Source organism: Sceloporus undulatus, chromosome 3 (assembly GCF_019175285.1).
Source record: "Sceloporus undulatus isolate JIND9_A2432 ecotype Alabama chromosome 3, SceUnd_v1.1, whole genome shotgun sequence".
NCBI lineage: Eukaryota > Metazoa > Chordata > Lepidosauria > Squamata > Phrynosomatidae > Sceloporus > Sceloporus undulatus.
This window is the reverse complement of record NC_056524.1, coordinates 109,040,964-109,062,712: the sequence shown is the minus strand read 5'-3', so window position 1 is coordinate 109,062,712 and position 21,749 is coordinate 109,040,964. Positions and strand designations below refer to the sequence as shown.

At 40.8% G+C, this 21,749-nt stretch overlaps 1 protein-coding gene across 1 annotated transcript in view; it reads right to left on the bottom strand.

Moving 5' to 3' along the window:
• NALF1 (NALCN channel auxiliary factor 1) overlaps positions 1-21,749 on the bottom strand; it is a 442,681-nt gene that overhangs the window by 66,488 nt on the left and 354,444 nt on the right. The gene's annotated exons all lie outside the window — the stretch shown is intronic.

The following is a 21,749-nucleotide window of genomic DNA, read 5'->3' as shown; positions in this document are numbered from 1 at the left end:
TGTACCACAGGGTGGTTCTGCTAAAGAGCCAACTATTTCAGAAATTAACCGGTCAGCTCCCCCCCCCCCTTCTCACCACTTTCATGTCAATGAAAGGAAACACTTGTAAACCAGCTTGGGAGCAGTCCCTATTACATGTGTCTGCAATCCCTGCAGCAACCATTGCTGGTTTGGTACTGTATTTCCCAGCATGCTCACTAATTCTGCCTACCTGGCCTATTGCTTTACCAGTATGACTTGGTCCCCCCATCCTCTTTTTAAAACAATTTAGGCATTATGCCAATGTGATTTAGGTGGAAGGGAGGTGTGTGTGTGTGTGTGTGTGTGTGTGTGTGTGTGTGTGTGTTTTAAGAAAAGAGGCTTGGGGATAGCTGGGAGGGGGAGAGGTAGAAGTGAGGGAAACTGACACCACCTGACTACCTAATGCTGGGAATGCACACATTATTGCACACAAATTTAATGCTACAGCAGCAATACTGGCAGCAATTGAAAGCCCTTCAATGAAAAAGTGTGTGATAGATGGAAGAAGGACCAGCTATGGCTCAGCCATCAGCCTCATCTGATAAGGTTCAGCCATAGACACATCTGTTCTCTGGCTTCTTTGAATACTTGTCCAGAGTCCCTGAAGTGCAATCCTAAGAATGTTGACTTAGGAGTAAGTCCCATTGAATTCATCAGGGTTTACATGTAAGCATGCCTAGGATTGCATTCTGAATCATGCATTTCCTTCCACTGCTGTTTCTAGTAGTTGCAGGGAAGCTGGATTAAAAGCAAGGTGCCATGTGAAGATTACCACAGCATCTATTTTGTACAAGGATCTAATATGTGTTCTTTCATCTTCTAAAGTTCCACATGTGGTTGTCCACTTTTCAGTGTAATATATTTACCTTGCTGTTGCTAGCTATCTGTGTTGGCAGAACATGCTTGTGGGAATTTCTGCCTCATGTACAAAGGCAACAGGACTGGTCATGTCCTTTGACTTAAGGTGGGTCATGAAGTGGTACCATTGGCAGAAATGGTTAGTATTTGGATGGAAGACTGCAAAGGAATAACAGGGCTCTCCTGGTAAGGCTAAGCCCAGTACTGGTAAAATGGACCAACGGTCTATCTCAGGGGTCATTCACATGTCCTTTTTTTTTTTTTACTGGAATGATGCAAATATGCACACTCACACATGCCAATTTTGTTATTCACACTTTCAAATGGCATCCATTCCCATCTCTTTGGGATTTTAGTGGGAGCTGGCAGCTAAGGAAGGGGGGAGCCATTGCCGTTCCTGAACCATAAAAATGTTTCAACACATTTTTCTTCAAAACTAACAATGTGCACATGTGAAATGAAACAACCAGGTCAGATAGGCCAAGTTTCTTTCAAAAGACCTCCAGGGATATTTTCCTATTCTTTCACTAGCCTCCATTTTCTGTATACAGTAATTTCACATTTGGTGGCCAAACATATAGATCTATGGGTTTGTTTGTTTGTTTTTTAACATGCTGGGAATAACTGGTGAGGCAGGTTTCTCTGCTCTCCCTTTCTCTCCATTTTGCTCTTCAGATATGTTCACTAAGGCATGCACAAGGGAGATGCCACTTCCTTTATCTGTAATAGGTAGATACATGCAACTACAGTAGGATTAGTTCAAGTACAGAGGACAAGGGGCTGAGTGGCCATAAAAAGGAGCTTTTGTTGTTGTTGTTAGAACTTTGTTATCTGAGATATTCCTGTGTATATGTGTGTGTGTGTCTGTGTGTATTATTCCTTGTGCCCCTTGTATACTATGTATCCACAGCTTTGCCCACTGCATGCTATTTATACTACATGTGCGCTTCCTTTTCTTTTGATATCTGGCTTATTTCTTTAGATTTGTTGATGTGGCCTTCACATTCTGCCATGCTTCATATCCCCACAGTCAGACGCATGTTCCTTTGAATAGGCAAAATCTTTTAAAAGGAGAGAAAACCCTTGAAAAGATACAAATGTGATGGATTGTCAAGGAGACAGGTGCATAAAAAACAAAGGAAAGCTGAAGAGAAGCCTCTACACTACAACGAAGACCAGCAAACAGCCATATATATCGGAGCTCAAAAAAGGTATATTCTCTTGGATCACAGTCCCCACAGCCAGGTGAGAGATTTTCAGAGGTGCGGTCCAAAAAAAGAGAAAAAAATAAATGAAAATGAAATATTTCCAAGCTCTGGGAATATGCATAATGAAATTTAAATAGTAAAAAAGAATTGGAATGAGCAAGAAAGATAGAGAGGATATAGTGAGACAAGGGCTGCATCCGCACTGCAGGAATAATCTAGGTTGACACCACTTTAACTGCCATGGCTACATCCGACCTAAGGAATCCTGGGATTTGTAGTTTGTAGTGACATCAGAGCTCTCTGACAGAGAAGGTTAAATGTCTCACAGAACTACAAATCCCAGAATTCCACAACATGGAGCCATGGTAGTTAAAGTAGTTACAAACTGGATTATTTTGGCAGTGTGGATGCTGCCATGGGCTGGGGCAGAAAGAGCTGCAAAATGTTTTTCCTGAGTAACTATTGCTGGCACTAAAAAAACCTTACAGTATAATTGGTATACTTTAAACACTTCAAGTAGAGCACAGTCAGGAAAGGACACAGTATTGCATGCAAACTGCAATAATGGCATAAAATTCAACAACAGCATTAAGACACTTTTTACATTTAAAGGCCTACAGATGGTTCCCATTTATTTACAATCACGGATAAAGTTAAAGCAGTTGAAATAAATTGAATGGTTACATTAGTTTGTTCCAGCTATTTGAAAATGGATGTGTATATCTCCAGCAGTTAACTGCTCAGGCTCTTTGGCCCCCCCCCCCCCCCGTTTGCTAACATGCTTTGCTTCTTCAATGCTTCTTCTTCTTTTAAATTTGATTCCACCCCTGCTGCTTATTTGACTGGATGACTGTGAGACCTGGATAACAATTTGTTATTGTGGAATCAGTGCACCTCTGTATTTATGCATTTTGCTTGAATGCTAATTGTACATCAATAAAAATGATAAATATTTTGCTAAGGGGCTTTAAAATTCTTTCCATCCAACCAATTGCAGCTTCAGGTTGACCTGAAAAGGAGGATTAACTGCGTCCAGGCAAAAGAGGTGGCAACCACACCCCATTAAAATAAAAAAGGCAAAGTCCCATGGAATTGTCCTAAAAGAAGAAATATGTGAAGCAGATATTTCATAATTAGTCTTCAGTGAGGAGGTGGGGACAATCAGAAATGAAGCATTTACCTGCAATTCAAAATGACTGGTGGATTCAAATGCAAGGTTTCCCCCCTGGGTATGAATTAATTCAGGTGAGTGAACATAATTATGACAGAGCATACCTCAAGGAATCAGATTGGCCTGTGTTATTGTTTCTGCACCCTAAAGATTCCCGCTGTGCTTTTCTGCTCAGGTTCTGAAGGATTCAGGAAGCCATGGCCACTGACTGGTGCTAGCAAATGTCATTTATTTCTTACTGAACCTTTCCATTGGTCTATCAATCTATTTATACTTGAGCTATGAAAGATTTTCAGGAAAGATTTCCCAGAGGCCAGATTCATTACAATTTAATTTACTGAGACAGAACATATGTTATACGTCAAGTTAATTTCTTGCATGGGGTGGATAAGGTAACCATATAACTTTTTTTTTCATCAGTGCTATCCTTGTTCTGATAGCCTTCATATGTAGCTGAGGAAAAATATTGCTTATCCTGGCAAATTATCACCTTTATTATTTTTGTCTCCACCATTGTAAATGAGTAAGAAAAGAATATGCTATTTTAGGCTGTCCTAGTGTTAGAGGTGTCTTTACACTTTTAAAAGTGGGGGAGGGGGTTTGCAATGATAGCTTTGTTTTTCTTTTTTTGGTTTCCTGTTTGAGATCACAAGAGACTTATTTGCAGTGAACTTGGCTCTGTGAGGAAAAGAAATGAAGCACCATTGGTCTCTAAGGGGATGTTCCCACTAGGGGAAACCCCGCGTTCTGAATCGAATCCAAGGAGTGGCGTTCATATTAGGATCCGATTTAAACCTAGAACGGTTCTAGAGCAACCCGCAATCGTCCCCACTACAAATCGAATCATAGAGCGGGATAAAAATTTAAATCGAATTTTCCTCATTTAACACGTGTTAAAAAAACACTAGGGTCCGACCTACGTTTTTCCATTGATTCGAGTTAGGAACCGGAGTATTTAAATAGGAACGACAGCCTTTGAATCGGGTTGGATTGATGGGAGGAGCGGACTGCGGTGGGGGCTGTCCTTGGAGGAGTTGCCCTTTCTGTCCCCATCCGTCGTGGCTGTCGCCATTTTTTCTTCCCTCACCCCTTTGTTCGCTGTGGTCTTTCAATAAGAGATAAGGATTATTTTTATTTTTTATTTTAATGGTTTACAGGCGCTTAATCTCTTCAGCACTTTAAGCGCCTGCATCTGCAAAGGACTACAAGGCTTCTCCCGGTGGATTGCAACCTCCCCTCTGTGTGGGGAGAGCCCATTTCTAACGGAGGAGAGGCAGGAAGGGAAGGCTCCTCTCAAAGAGGCATTCCCTGCCCGCTTGGGCTCTGATCTCGCCCAGGCAGGGAAGGGAAGGCTCCTCGCGAGGAGGCATCTGATCTCGCCCAGACAGGGAAGGGCTCTCTGGGCTCTCTGAAGGGATTCTCCCTGGCTGTCTTGGGAGACAGGATGCTGCCCTCCAAAACCTATCCCATAGTTCCTCTGAAAAGAGCTTCGCATTGCCAGAAGCCTCTCCCATTGATCTCTGGGCTCTCTGAAGGGATTCTCCCTGGCTGAAATGGAAACGATGCCAAAAGATAAATCGCTTCCAAATATTCTGGATTAACGTTACGTCATTCTGACGTACTATTGATTGACAGCTCCAAATAAGGTATGGAGGAGAAGTATCGATTTATTTAAACACCGAATTCATACCAAGTAGGAACGCTTGCAGGTAAAAACTTCGATTTAAAAAACCAGATGGGAACGAAGAATAAAAGCGATTTGGAACGCGGGATAAGACCAGGGTTATTTTGAATCGGATCTATTAAAAACGTTGTATTTTAATTCGTTTCAAATCTTAAGTGAGAACAGCCTCTAAGAGTGTACCAAGGACAGGTACTGATGGTCTGCATCAACAATGGTAACATGGCCTTTGGTTAGAGCTCTGGGAAATTATTGCCACTTTATAGATGGCAAACAGAATCTCTGCTTCACTAAAAACCACATGTCTCCAAAGAAGTGATGAAACTCTATTGAAAGATCTCTAAATTTCCAGTGCAGATCTCTTAAATTACTGGACTATATCACCTTCAATAAAGGACACTAATAGAAACACAGAAGGAAGCAATCTAGTCTGCATCAGGGTGACAGCACTGCTCCCCAAACACTGCCTTTGGCAGAAATGGGCTGTGGCATTTGCCTGAACCCCTTTAAAACACTGAAGAGATAGTGTGAGTGAGGCAAGAGAAAGGAGAGATCCCAGGTTAAAAATATTTTAAATTTACATTTTAAATATTTTTAAATAAAAAAAATCTTTTAAATTTTTCTTTTAAAAATCATCTTACCAGATTTTCACTTTAACCACATGCAACAACGCACATGTAAATACATTTAAGTGGTGCATATGATATTGGAATTTAAAGGTATAATTTTAATTTTGCTAGTTGTTTATGTCACAATTATTGCCATTACATTCAGTGATATAAGGGAAATAACCAGGTATGAATAACACTAGTACAAAAAACATTGTGAAGGATTCTGTATGGTGTGATATGGGAGGAGGTCAATGGGGAGTGAGGGTGACACTTACTACTTTATCACACTAGGGGGCAAACAGGATTTAAACAAGAGTTAAACTAGAGAAAACCAGGAAATGCTTGGTGTTTATCATACAACATTTCCTGGTTTTCTCTAGTTTAACTCTCGTTTAAATCCTGTTTGCCCCCTAGTGTGATAAAGCAGCATGAGTTATGCCAAGCCTAGTGATGCCACTGGTCTGCATAGGACCAAGCATACTTTAAAGCTTCTGAGGAAATACTTCAAGCAATACTTCAAGTGTTAGAGGGGTTTTCAATCTTATCTTGATCCATTTCAGTCTGACTTCAGGTTATGGTATAGCGATGCTTTGTTTGCCTTGGCAGATGACCTATGCCAGGAATTGGGGGGGGGGGATTTTCCTGTTGATTCTGCTGGACCGCTTGGCAGCTTTTTGATTTACCATGGTCTCCTTCTGGGCCATCTTACTGGATACACTATTTTACAGTTGCTTCATTTCTTTCTGGAGGGACAAGCCAACAAGGTGATGATGGGGGAATTTGGAGACCATCAGGGCCCTTTTTGGTTCTTTGTGCTATTCAACATCTCTGTACAAAATTGCTGGAAGAGGTTTGAGGTGTGGTGCCAACAGTATGCTGATGATGTTCAGTTCTATTTCTCCTTCCCAAATTATTCCAAGCAACTGGTTTCAATTCTAAATTAGCGTATGGCATCAGTCATATGTGGGCATATGCTGAAAGCCACATATGTAGTGGCAATGGCACATACACTGCGCTACACAGTGTGCAAGAGCACCATTGTTTTCAATGGGGCTCAGGCATTCATGGAATTTCCCTTATGCAGAGGGGGATCCCCCGCGTAAGGGAAGGTTCCACTGTTGTTTGGATGAGGGCAAACAAAGTGAAGCTTAATTCAAACAAGAGAGTAGTGCTCCAGGGGCCCTTTCACACTGCTCAGTCATAGCATTGCTATTCCATTTTAACTGCCATTGTTCCATTCTACAGCATCCAAGGATTTGCAGTGTAGGGAAGCATATTTAGAACTCTCAGCCACAGAGTCCTTATACCTCACCAAACTACATTCCATACAATGTTTCCATGGAAATTACAAGTGGAATCAGGGTGTTATTGTTAGGTAGTGTGAAATGGTCTCTGATCAGTTGAAAGGCATATCAAGAACTAGGAATTTAGGCTGAATGGAATTACAATGGGGCCTTGGTATCTGCTAGGGTTTGGTTCCAGGACCACCTGTGGATACCAAAAGCTGTGCATGTTCAAGTCCCATTAAATACAATGGTGTAGTGAAATGGTGTCCCTTATATAAAATATCAAAATCAAGGTTTGCTTTTTGGAATTGATATCTTTTTGGAATATTTTCAAGCCATAGATGCTTGAATATGTGGGGAAAGAATCTGTGGATATGGAGGGCTGATGGTACATTCCTCCCAAAGATGCAGATTTGCAGTTTGGATGGATTCCTGGATTCAGTCTTGAGCTTGCAGGTCCAGATTTCTGTGGTGACCATGAATGCTTTTGCACAGTTAAGATTTGTTCACCAGCTGCACCCATTCCTAGATATGTTGGCTCCAGCCATAGTGAAACATGGGTTAGTACCTTATTGCACATATTTTTCCCCATTATGGGCACGGGAAGGGTCGGGGCCACACAAGGCTGAGAAAAAAGTAGTTTACCACACAGAAAGTGTCCTTGAAAAGGCCCCATTCCATTGTCCGGAGCCAAGCCATTGTCATTCAGAACTGAGGCGTGTCCTTTGCCTCAGTCGGAAGTCTTCCATTCAAGCCAAAGGACACGTCTCAGCACTGAATGGGAATGGCTTGGTGCTGGGCGACGAAATGGGGGCCATTTTGATGACACTTTGGTGTGCAGTAAAATGCATTTCTTCTCGGCCTCACATGGCCCCGAGCCTCCCCTTCCCATACCCATAACAGGGGGGAAATTGTGCAATAAGGTCCTTAGTTACATCCTCTTTGTATTACTGTAACACTCTCTGCATTAATCTGTCTCTGAAGAGTGTTTGGAATTCCAGCTGGTACAAAGAGCTGTACCCAGAATATTGACTTGTGTAGGTTACAGGGAGGACACAACTCTCCTGCAGCAACAGACCCACTAGCTGATGGTATCTTTCTGGATGATACTACTAGTAGTTTTGTGAATGAGCATCTTGTTGTGGGAACCATTTTGTGATAGCACTTAGGACACAGTCACAATTCCAAATATGTCCAACAGACTCTCAAACGTGCTCAGTAACCCACTAAATGTGGCTTGCATAGAGAATGTATTGATTTATCTTAATGCTAAAATATATATATTGGAATTCTGAACATAATCTAAAGTACTATGCTGCATACACAAATTTTCTCTCAGCTTCTTTTCTTCCACTGAGAGAAAAGCCTATTATAACAACTGAGATTCATTCATGGGATTTAAAGATTCTTCTGACAAAGTAGTCTAAAAGCCTTCCATCTCTGCTGAGCAAGAGAAGAAATTGCTTCAGAGCCTGCATCCAATGGACCGGAATGAACCCAGTGACCCAACCCTGGACTAGAAGTTACCTGTTCACGTATAACAAAGCCTGCACCCTTACTTACTTTCTGAACCAATTACCAGAAAACCTATCAAGGTAATCTAATAGGCTGAGAAAAGAGAAGGATTTTGGAATTGAAATGGATAGAATTCAAGATACTAAAGACATAAGGGACTATCTCATTTGACCTCTCTAGCAAAAAATAAGCATAAAGCAGAATTTCAAACAGATGATCCTATATTCCTGAGACATGTAACTTCTGGATGTGTTACATCTTTTCAGCAAGCAAAAAGAACCAAGCTTTAACAACTCAAGCTAAAGAAGGTCTTTAGGGGATTCGTCTTTAAAGTTTGGAGGATTTGTCTTTAAAGTACTGGACATTTCATAAAATATGTCTACAAGAGACTTACAGCAAAAAGTGAACTTTATTATTTTTTTTTAATTACTTCTACCATCACATTTCATTTTCAATTCTGTGTGTGCATCAGTATGAATACTTTCCAAAAGTGTAGCTGGATTAGTCTCAAACAACAAAAACAACAAAGAGTAGAACTGCAAACTGCAATCCGTCAAATATTTCCAATCTGCTGTGCTTGAATCAGGATGAAGACTGGTAATCACATACTAGTGCTAGTATGAATGTTTTACAGTTACAACACTTCTGTGAATGATCGGTTTTAATAATGCAGTTGTCACTCCACTTAAATGTAGTTTTCTACAGGATTTCACTGTCTATAAGCCATGCTCTCACCCAACCAGATTTACTGGGATTGGGCCCAAGATCTCCCTTCTGTGGACATAAGGGATGTGCTCATACAATGTGTCTCTGCTAATTTTATGGGATCTCTCCTCTTCCCCTGAACAAAAATTTATCAGGGTATAGTAATGGGGGGTGGGCAGGGTTGATAACACTAGACAATTATAGTGCTATGCTTCCAGTTTAACTGCCATGGCAACATCCTATAGAATTCTGGGGTTTCTAGTTTGGTAGTTAGGTGCTAGAGGAGGAAGATTATCACACCGGGGTTAATACGTTCCCCGGTACGTTCCAACGTGCAAATGTTAAATCACAGTAGCAGAGTGTGAAAGAGTTAAAATAAAATTAAATATCCCCCCCAAAAGGCATGCCGGGAAGGGCATAAGGCAGGGAGGTGGGGTTAAGGTGGAATGTGGAAGAGAGCATGATGACAGCAGCACTCCCAGCAGTGCCATTGCGAAGATGTGTGATAATAGCTGCTCTGACACTGGCATGTTTCCATTTTTTTAACTGATGAAATTGTTGTGAGAATATAGCATGTTTGGTAATACCTTAAATAACTATACACTAATTACAGTGGGGGCTTGCTATATGCTACTTACAGTTGGGATTTAAGCATCTGCGTATGGCAAGCCCTGGTGAGTGTATGCCACCTGCACATCACACCACCATTAGGGACAATAGGATTTGGGGTTCCCCATTTTTCTGTATTCATAGGGGGGGGGGGGGGTCAGAAACGGATCCCTGTGAATATGAAGGTCTGACTGTATACACACATTGATCTTACTTCGGAGTATGACCAATAAAATCAATGAAACTTACATACCTTAGTAGGCATGTGTATGGCTAAGGGATAATGAGACCTTGATGGGAAACTGTTTTAGCCAATCTGACACAGGATTGCCTTCCAGGCCTCCCCACTCTCAAGTCTCGGAGTAGTTCTTCCCCTTAAAGCTCCACCCTGTGGTTTATAGGGATCTCTTTTTCCATTTGAGACAGGCAGAGAGTGACATACTTCTCTTTGGATGGTGAAAAGGACAGTTATTCTCAGCATGACACAAAAAAACCCTACCTTTCTTTGTATTAGGAATCCTTCTCCTTTATATCTGATCACTGATCAGAGATAAGAGTTAGGAGTGCTCTCCCAGCACTACAGAAAGGGTTTCTAGTTCTATAGGTAGCCTTTCTGTAGATTGGGAATGTAAATCTGACTCTTCTCTCTCAGTGATCAGGGATAAAAACAAAAGGTTTTATCTAAGTTTATCAAAATTTCTCTAACACTAAGAAATAACATAATGTTGAGCCTAACAGAATTAGATGATGTGCACTCCTGCTCTTTGGTATATGTTTCTGTGTATGCAAACATGCAGAAACTGGAGCTGCCAGGAACTGTATCGAGAACCTTTTGTGTGCAAAATGCTTGAGCTATCACCCATCCACCAAGAGCACATGTGAGCAACTTGCATGTCGCAAGTAATATCGAGAGGGCTTCGCTGTAGCCCAGGCCACTGATGTTGAGCCCCCTCTCCCACATCTGCAAACACAACAGTTTGGTGTCACACATCACAAATTCTTTGCAAACTCCTCCCTATTTAGAACATACTCACAGCCTATCAGATGATTGTTTGGCAGCCTATAGAGAGGGGAAGTTTAACCTTCCTTTCATGCCACTTCTCTCTAAGTACATAAATGTATTTGTGATTATGTGTTCTGTGAGGCAAGGCTGCATGTGCAGGTGTGTATGGGAAAAGCAAGAAGGATGCCTGGCCTAGCCATGTGCACCACATACCTAGGCCTGCTCACAACTAGCTCTAACCAATCCTACCAGCATACACCCTTTTCCCACCTTCACCTTGTAGCTTTCAGAGGCCAAGAGGCTGCCCAGTCCTTTGTAACGTCTAAACATGATCCCCAAAGGACAGCAGTGAAGTTTTCCTGCAAACCCTTGCCACATTAGCATCAAAACAAATTAAGTCTGTCTCAAAGATAGTCATCTCGTCATTGTTACATGCTACAAGTAGAAAACATGAAGGATCATATAGGCCATAGGAGAGATCTTGCATTACAAATCTATGGCTCCAGGCCAGTCTCCTGTTGCTGATATTCAGTGTTTCAGATCATAGGAAAATTGGCACTGTGGTTTTTGCGTAGCATATGGTGACTGATTAGGCAGAGATAAAAGTTTTTGGATATAATGTAGAAATGCTAGGCTTGGGTAAGTGAGAACATATACGGACATTTAAAACTGCTTTCTGCAAAGCCAATAGTGTTTTTAAACCAATATGGTTTATCAGTGTTTCAGCTCATAGGAAAAATTGTCACAGTGGTTTCTACTTAACATATGATGACTGAGCAATATGGTTCAAAAGCAGATTTCCAAGAGGTCTTTCTCAGCCATTCTCCTTTAGGCACTATAAGTCTGGAGATGAAACGTGAGAGCTTATGGGCCTTCCCATAGTACAAGAATTAGAACCGCTGAATGCCCTATGCGTGAGACACAGATGATAACTGTAGTAGATCTGAATTTCCTACAAATGCTTGGACATGCACACCCCTAAATGTAACTCAAACATTTGTTACGAGAAATGAATACATAAAGTATACATAACCATATCCAAACAATTATATGACTGTTCTGATTATTTTGGAAGACATTAGCTGCTATGTATGCAAAGAAGGTAAGTGGAAAAAATTCATGGAAAAGGCAAATATGATTATCAAAGATTTAAAAGCATTAATGTGAGGACGTTATGTGAGGGGTTTCAAACTGCTGAGAGTAAAAAATTATAACTTCTGTGTTTTAGCTTGGTTTTGCCATATTATGTTGGCACATGCCAGGGGTGGGGAGACAGAAGGGTATTGGTGTGTGAAAAAATAAATAGCAACAGGAAGCTCCAAAAACATATTGGGTGGCTAAGAATGGCATGCATCTCGTAACAGCAGGCAGTCAAAGCAACTGGCAACTGACACATTAAGATGCACTTAGCAATGTGCTGGTTGTCAACAGGATACCACCATCGTAAGTGCTGCAGCAATTGCAGCATCTTTCAATCACATGAGCGTGTGTGCCCGACTGAATGATTTAACTTCATCTCTATCAGAAAAAGTGCTTCCCCATGGCCTTCACAATAGGGAAAGGCACTGGCAAATTTAAAGCAGTTCAGTTATCATTTCTGAGAGTACCATGTGCAAGAACTAATGATTTCCAAAAGAAGACATGTTAAAAGGAAAGGGGGTGGGGGGATGAGGAAAACTATGAAGGAAAATAAATAACCATGGGAAGATGTGAGCTTCATAAATTGCTCTGAGATACAGAGAAGATTTTGTGGAGGAAATTTTTTGATATGCATTGACAGCAGTCGTTGTAATAAAGAGGGAAAGCCTTGATACTTTGCATCATTATAATAAACAGGGAATTGTTGTTGCAAGCCTTCAAGTGATTTCCTGCTTAAAGAAAAAAATCCTTGATACTTTGCAGTCATCATAATAAACAGGGAATTGCTGTTGTGTGGCTTCTAATAATTTCATGCTTATGGCAACCCTAAGGCGAACCTATCATGGGGTTTTCTTGTCAGGTTTCTTCATTGCCATCCTCTGAGAGACTGTGGCTTGCCCAAGCTCACCAAGTGGGTTTCACGGATCAGCATGGATTCAAATCCTGGTCTCCAGATTCATAGGATATGTTCAGATGGGGGGGAGGGAGTAAAAGGCATACTCCCAGCATAATTGCGCAATCGCGCTGAAGATTTTCAGATGGCTTTAAGGAAGAAGAAAGCTCTGTGCAGTGAAGAAATGGCTTCTCCTAGCATCACTCCCTCTCCCTGCTTATCCAAAAAACATGAGGTGGTTCCCTGAAGCTGATGGTGATGGTACATCTGCCTTTGGATCACTCCCACTGTCTCCTCCCCGAATAACCTTAGACTGCTTTGAGACTAGCATGAACGGCGAGCAAGGGAGAATGAAGTTAAGGGAGGGATGCAGGAGGCAATAACAGATGCAAATATTCCCTTTTAAAGCAGGACCTTGTTCCACTCAATACAAAGTTAAATCTGAAGTCAAAAATCTTATTTCATCACATTGCATTTCCCTTCTTAGTTTGATCTTTCGAAGAATCCCTCCCCCAATTTTCCAACTAGAATTTCTGATGACACCCAGATCATTCAGCCTACTTTGGATGTTTCAGTATGTAGGTTTTTCCCTATATTTCACTGAAATGGTTTGTCTTGAGCAAAGCACTGCCATCTCCACTGCACCAACTGGCCAGGGTCTTTTGCTTGGGGAAGATAATCTATGTACATTAAGGGTACAGAAGAACAGATTCCTTTTTTTTAAAGTCTTCTCTAGAATGGGCAATTTTTCAAGAGCTTTGTGCATTTTCTATGATCCCTCATATTTGGAGACTTGCAAAAAAAGGGGGGGAAGAGGATTTTGTGTGTGTGTGTAAGACACAATGCTTTGTGAAAACAACCATTTATTTTCCTGTTGCAGCTGCTGTCAAAATATTGCAGGTCACTTGTCTTGTGCAGCAAGTTATAGCAACTGACAAGGTTTTTTTTCTCAGTGAAGATGAGAACATTTGGAAATGTTCTTTAAATCCCCAATGTACTCTCTAGGTAGGGTAGGCCAAAATATTTTGCTGTATAGGGGAGAGAAGCACATTATGCCATTGTTCTCAAGTCAAGGTGCAAATGAGCCAAGAGCAGGGCTTTCTGCAACTTTGCTAACTCTGGGACAGAGGCGGGTTACAGACCGCCAAAAAATATGTATGGAATATGTATTAGGGTTAGGAAGGGGCGGTGCTTCCGCACCCCCCTAACCCTAGTACGTATTCCATACGTACAACATGGTGGCGCCCCTTCCACATGGGGGCCGCCATGTTTACGTATCGGACGCATAGCGTCCAGATGTGTCGCGGCGCCTATGACGTCACAAATGCGCCAGCGGCACCTCGCGCCGTCATAGAGGCGCCGCAAGAAGGAGCTTCTTTTTGGAGCTCCTTTTTTGCTCCGCGCGGGAGCCACGCGGTGTGCCTGCTGCGGCTCCCTCACGGAGCAAGCGGCGGCGGCGGGAGACTGCCGCAAAGCAGTGGTCTGTAACCCACCAGAGATATGTTAAACAGGGAAATCAACAGTATTCCACCAGAAGCTGCCATGCTATCATACCCAGAAGTTATGGACCTGGCATGACAATAGGAGGTGATATAGTGATGTAGTAATGTCAATATAGCAGAAATAGAAGTAATTTACTGTATATATTTGACTACAAGTCAACCTCATGTATAAATTGAGGACAGATTTTGGGGCCAAAACTATGGCTTTTGATATGACCCATGGATAAGTCAAGGGTAAAACTTAGGGGCATGTAAAAAAAAGAATGTAAAGAATGAAGCAAGGGGAAACAATTCCAAACAACTTACAAAATCCAAGCAGACATCACTGTTTGTGCTCACAATAAAGGCTAGATGGATGAGAGAACAGAGGGGAATCAGTGCTTCCAAGACAGATTAAACTCTTGCCTTTCATCAGAGGCTGGTGCCTTTTTTGGTAAGAGTTAGAATATAGTATACTCACATTGACCTGTGAATAAGTCAGCTCAGGTTTTTGGGGGTCAATTTTTTAATTAAAATTTCTAGACTTATAAATGAGTATATACAGTAATGTGGGGAAATAGCACTATAGTTAACTTGAGAGAAACACAAAAGGGAGGAAAGCAAGAAACAGAGGGGGAATATGCTTGGGACGAATGGGAAAGGGGGCTGTAATCCAAATTAAATGCAAAGCAGGGACAAATAGACAAGGGCAGTGGAGAGTCATAGTTTATGGCCATGTTGGCTTCCTGAGAGAAGACTTTGATGGTAAACAAGACCACATTTTGCTTCCTGGGAGAGATATATCGATACGAGAGATGGGGGAGTTGGAGGAAAAGTGGCAGGTTTAAAGAATCCTTTGATGTGGGGGAAAGCGTGTGGACTGTGGTCTGGGAGAAGGGGGGTTTAAGGAACCTTTAAATGTTGGTTGATTTGGGGACAATTCAGATTTGACACTACCATGTCTATGGTGAACCACTATCTTGGATTCCTGATTAAAGCATTGGTTAATTTACATTAATATGCTGTCCTGCTTCTTCAAGTTTGGGTCCACTGATCATGACACATGAGTCATGGAAACAGAGAGCAGTGGCATTGGATTGAGTATATAGATTTTCACCTGTGAAGAGAAGGTCTTCACACTACTATTTCTGACAGTCTCACATATGAATTTGTGTTCCATTCATATTTGTTGTTATTGTTGTTGTCATTGTGTGTGAAGCAAACTCTGATGAACAGAAAGTAGAAGAAGGGATGTTCATTTCAAGGACTTAATTCTGCAACCCACTCAGAGAGCATGTGTTTCTGTTCCAGAGGCTTTTTCAGGCACTCGACATCTATTCACAACCACACTATTCTCATTAATGGAGATGGCGCATGCAAGACAGATGTACTAGCAGCTTTAATGAAGTGTTTTCCATTCTAATTTAGTTGATGCATAATAAATGAAAGTATTTTCAAGAAGCCTAACTTAAAGAGAGGTTGCTCACCTAACAAACCTGGTGTGAAGAATGATAAAACAACAAGAGCCAAAGGCTGGGATCCTATATACACTAACCTGAAGTACTTTCCACTGAGCTCAGCAGGGCTTACAGGCTTTAGGACCCAAAGCACCATCCTCTCACTGTTCACTTAAAGCATAACATTATAATTATTAAAACTTTTCAAGCTTGGTTTCTGAGCTGATGTGTATAGAATACAGGGTGATCGAATGGCCTAACCACAAAGGAGGACAAGGCACCTTAAAATGGAGAAAAATGGAGAATCTTACCAAATAAAAGCTATAAACACTCATATAAATGTAAATTAATTATTCTTAGCCATGCTCAAAATGGAAAACATTTTGAAATTCCTCCTGGAGAGAAGGTTGAAATGTTGGAGATGTCCTGGAAAAGGATGATGTCTGGTTACCCTGATAGGATAGCATTATAGATTTATCATATATTTTCCTAACACACTATCAAATTAGACCATAGCCACAGGAATAATGCTGAGAAAAATTTTATATCCACTTTCCAAAAAATACCCTCATATAAATTCTGTATGGTATCAACATCTATCACACACATACACAAACACACACACAAAGAAGATGACTTGGTACTGTAAAGAGTGTGTGACTGTATTTCCATTCTTTTGAGTCTTTTTAAATAGCATCTGTACAGTCTAGATTGGAACGATAGCCTAAGGAAGGAAGTACATAACTCTTCTCTCCAGAATCATTTCCTTCAGAAACCTCCTCTGCCCCTACATGATTCTACTCAAGGAGTAAAAGCCAACAGTATGTCCATATGTTTTTCCCCATGGGGCACAGAGACATTGGAACATGTCTCTGTTGGGGATTTGGGGGAGGGGATATGATATCAAAAGGACAGAAGATAATGCCATTTCTCATCACATCCACTTTTACCCATACTAGTGTAACAACATAGGACCAGTGGGCAATTCGGGTAAAAATTATATTGGTGCCATGTACTGGCAGAACTATACCAGCATAGACAATGGAAGAAAATGGGAAAAGCTTGTGGATGTAACAGCCATGAAGGAAGTAAGGCACTGAAGGCTACTTGACTGCAGATGGTGAATATTGACTGCATGATTCTGGAGAAAATGTAATTACTGCAGTAATATACCAAGAAGATTCCAGCCTTATAGTAAAGGGACAGATTAGAAATGTTTGCCTCCCCATTAAAAAAAAAAACAATTACCTTTTTGATCATAAAAACTAGAAATGTTGGCTGATGAAATGAGAGGTTTTCAGCATTTCATGATCCAGCTTTGTACCAGAGAACTTGCAACAGTTTTATGGAACCAGCAGCAGCATTTATGGATGACAGGCATTTTCTCGAAGTTAGATGAGATAGCAGAGGTTGACTTCCTGCCTAAAATCTTTGGGCCACCATACATCAAGGGCAGAATTTAAAAGGCCTATGTTGAAGGTGGAGTGTGAATTTCTCTCAGTCTCACCTTTGTGGCAATTCTCCAAATCCTGCCTTCATTTATTTTTTGATCTTGTCTGGATTTGCAAGATTTTGTTGTTCTTGCTTGCATAGAAACTCGTATACATTTATTTACACATGTTATATATGAGAAGGCACACATTTTCTCCACTAACCAAAAACATTTTTTTCAGTTACACTCTTCTTTGCCATTTGCTTCTTATTTTTGTTTTGTTTTATGCTCTTTTTATCCTCCAGATGATAAAAATTTCCTTTTTTCCTCCTCTGGCACCCCAAGATTTAATACATCTACACTTTAGCATTGTGAGTTGATGTGTAAAGAATTATCTCTTGCTTCAACAGAGCCTCTTTGCCTTTGAATGAATGGCAGCTAGGACTAGTTTTGCATAGATAACCAATTTATCTTGCTTATTTCTTAATATGGTTATTTATAATAAGAAGAAATCTCATTTACAATATATCATTAATAATTTAATTAAAAGTTGTAAGTATGCATTGTCCACAATAGGGTAGAGTTCTTATTGTGTAACCTAACACAAAGAAAGGAAAAGCATGATTATCATATGGATCTGCATCTTTAAATACTATTAAATCCTTCCAAATAAACCCACTCCTTGCAGAAAACATCTTGCTAAAAAGAACACTCTCATTGCAATTATATCTTGAATTGGAACTGGAATGAGAATGGAGGTTATCACTGTGCCCTGAAAATTAGTCACAGCCTGCTGAATTCCTAGAAAAGCAAAATTATTTCTCTTCATTCACAATACCTCATGACAACAAGCATTATTGGAGCTTAACTGAGGAAAATCTGCAAAGCAAAAGAACAGGTTGTTCAGGACACACAAATGTTGAGCAGAAGTCTGGTGGCATTGCCTGGCCCTGCCCATGGCCCTGCATCTCCAATGCCCTTCATTGCCCTTGGTGTGATGAGTACAAATGCCTTCAAAGGAACCTCTAAGTGTGAGCAGCTGTTTGTGCATAAGGGGCTTTGCATGATCATCACACCCATGCAATTGGGGTCCAGTTTGCATATAGTCCCTGCACATACCGTATATGAATTCTTAACAAAAAAAGGCAAATATGATATAATAAATATCACTGAAACCTGGTGAGATAAGCCTCATGATTGGAATGTAGTAATAGAAGGCCATAAGCTATTTTGTGGAAAAAGACCAAACAGGAAAGGAGGAAGAATAGCATTATACGTCAAAGGTGTTTATACCTATGAAGATCCATGTCTGAAATCATGGAAGCCAGGTTGAGTGCATACAATGATGTCATTGTGGGGGTTTACTACAGACCTTCAAACTAGACTGAGTAAGTAAGGATGATGCCTTCCAGGAATAGATCAAACATTAAGAAAGGAGAGCTGTAGTAGTAATGGGAGATTCCAACTATCCTGATATTTGTTGGAAGTCACTCTCTCAAGCGAATCACCTATTTTAGATCTGATCCTAACCAACCGTGATGATCAAGTTCATGGGCTGGAAGTGGTGAGAACCTTAGGCAGAACTGACCATGGCTGCACCCGTGGTAATAATCTGCAGTGCTCTGCTCTGGTGCCACAACAAAGTACACTTCCTAGAATTCCAGAGCATTGAGCCATGGCTGTTAATGTGGTGTCAAACCAGATTATTTCTGCAGTGCAGATGCAGACCATGTTCTCCTGGAGTTTGTTATACAGTGGAAAGAGGAAGCCAAGCTTGGTCAGATGCATATTCTAGACATTAAGAAAGCTGATTTCAGTAAACTTAGAGAAATACTGGGTGTGATCCCATGGTCAGGAATATTAAAAGAGAGAAAGTTCATGATAGATCGGAGTTTCTTCAAGTGACATATTCAAGGCACAGTTTCAAACCATTCCACTTAAGAGCAAAAATGGAGGTGTTTCAAGAAAATAGTACTTTCAACTGATCTACGATTGAAAAGGGACATGCAAATGAAATGAAAAAAGGAGGAATCACCAAATTGGAATTCAAACAAATAGCCCGCAAGTGTAGGGGAGAAGGTTAGAAAAGCTAAAGCACAGAATTAGCTCAGACTTACCAGAGAGGCTAAAAACAATTTTAAAAGGCTTTTTTGGTTATGTTTGTACCAAAAGGAAGAACAAGGAGATGGTATGGCCACTGCATGGAGAAGATACCAAAATGCTAACAGGGGACAGAGAAAAAGCAGAACTATTCAAAACATCTGTTGCCTCAGTCTTCAAAAAGAAACCTGGGGGAAATGGAAGAGACGATGCAAAAGTGGAAATGCAGCACAGAATAGTTAGAGAGGTAGTTCAGGAATATTTGGCTATTCTAAATTAATTTATGTCTCCAAGTGCAATGTACTGTATCTAGGAGTATTGACAGAACTGGCAGAGGTAATTTCAGAGCCACTGGCAGTCATTTTGAGAACTCCTGGACAACAGGAAGAGTCCGAGATGACTGGAGGAGGACAAACGTTGTCCCCATCTTCAAAAAAAAGGGGGGGGGGGAGGAGAGTGAAGACGACCCAAACAATTATCACTCAATCAGCCTGGCATCATTACCAGGAAGGATTCTAGAGCAGATCATTAAACAGACAGTCAGTAAGTACTTAGAAAGCATGCAGGGATCATTAAAAATCAACATTGGTTTTCAAAAACAAGTCATGCTAAATTAATCTTTTTTTTTTTACAGAGTTACACAGTTTGTAGATGAAGTGAATGCTATGAATATAGCATATCTTTTTTTCCCCCCAGTAAGGCTGTTGACATGAAATGTTTGCAAACAGTGGAATATTCTGCTTCATAGTATGGAGGAGTAACCTTCTTTTGGAGGTTTTTAAACAGAATCTGGATCTGTTTGGAGTGTTTTGATTGTGCCTTCCTGCATGGCAAGGGGTTGAACGGCATTGCCCTTGTGGTCTCTTCTAACTCTATGGTTCTATGATACAGATAGGGAAGGAAAGACATGGGCAAAGCCCAGAAACTTTATTTTGGATTACAGCTCTTGGAATTCCCTGGGAGGAATTCTGGCCATGCTGGTTTGAAGATTCTGGGAACCATAGTGCACAAATAAAGTTTCCATGCACATGCACTGGCTCTGGGATGCAATGTTGGAGACAGTGCCAGAAGTGCACTGTCACTCCTGACTGCCAAATTACATGTGAATAAGGCTTCTGTCAGCATCTATTCTTGAGAAAGCATATTTACACACACACACACACACACACACACACACACACGGTTATTTTCTGTTGATCTATCTTGATAAAGCTTCTGTGTTTAGCATTTCGTTCAAATGTTGTATCAAATCAGCTCCCACCCAATAAAGGAATCAGCTCTACTTATGAAGCTGGGAAGCCTCAATATTTTGAAAACATATCAAACCTAGAGTTCTCATTAATAATAACTTTATTACAAAGCAGACAAGGACTTGATACTTGGTTCTGAAATGCTATGCAGGATCACACAGGAAAAATCACGACAGATAAGAATGAACAAAAATAGAAATGAGTTCTTCTAAGTGTCACTTTAATGATATACCTTAATGTTGAATGATGCATTGCTGATACATTTTCAGTAACACCAACATTATTATGAGTAGTGGTAGAAACCTAAACTAGGAATAAAGAAGCCTTTTCCACCCTAGAACATAATCACAGCTAATGTGTGTGGGGCCCCACATCAATGTGGGATGGGGGGGGCGGTTTGAAGCCGGCATAAAGCAGGGCAAATGCAGCCCAATTTTCCTCTCTCTCCATCTTTCTCTCATATGAAAGTGTAAGGGAGGGGGCTCTTCTCCCTGCAAAGTATTTCCCCTCAATAATTTCTTCTAGAAATCTAATGTGAAACGTAAGGGTGGCCTACCTCGACCTCTGACATCATCTGGCATCATCTGGTCTCAGAGAGAGACAGAGGCAAGCCAGATCTGTCAGGCCTGGCCTGAAATAAGAAGAAGAGTCCTCTCTCCAGTCCATCTGCCATGGTCCAGGCCTTGGAGAGAGAGAAGAACCGATGGACTTATTCCCCTTCCCCACTGCCATTCCCTTCTCCTTTTGTGTCATTTCTTTTTAGATTGAAGGCCTGAGGGCAGGGAAATGTCTAATTAATTATATTATTATTATTATTATTATTATTATTATTATTATTATCCTTTCTTTATAAAGTGCTGTAAATTTACACAGCACTGTACATACAATCTTAGAGCCTTTCTGGCTGAAGAGCAGGATATAAATACAGTTAGTAAATAAATAAATAAATAAATACCCCACATCTCTCCTTATAAGCCTGCCTGAGTCTTATGCTCTTTGGGTGGAGGTTTTCTCCCCATCCCACCAACCACCAAATCTTGTCTAGTGAGGACATGGGAGAGAGCCTTCTCGGTCGCTGTTCTCTCTCAACCAAGTTTCAGTTTGCCTCCTCTCTCTGCTCCCTTTTCGTGGGATGGAAAATCCTTCCTCTTTAAACAGGCCCTCACCTTTAACTCATTGGGGTAGAAGGATAAGTCATTATGTGGGCTGTTTTTAATGTGCAATATGTATTTTGTGTTTTTTTAACTGAATGTATTAGAAGCAGTGCTTTAACAGGATTAATGGATTCATTATTATTATTATTAAAATTATTATTATGGTATATACTTG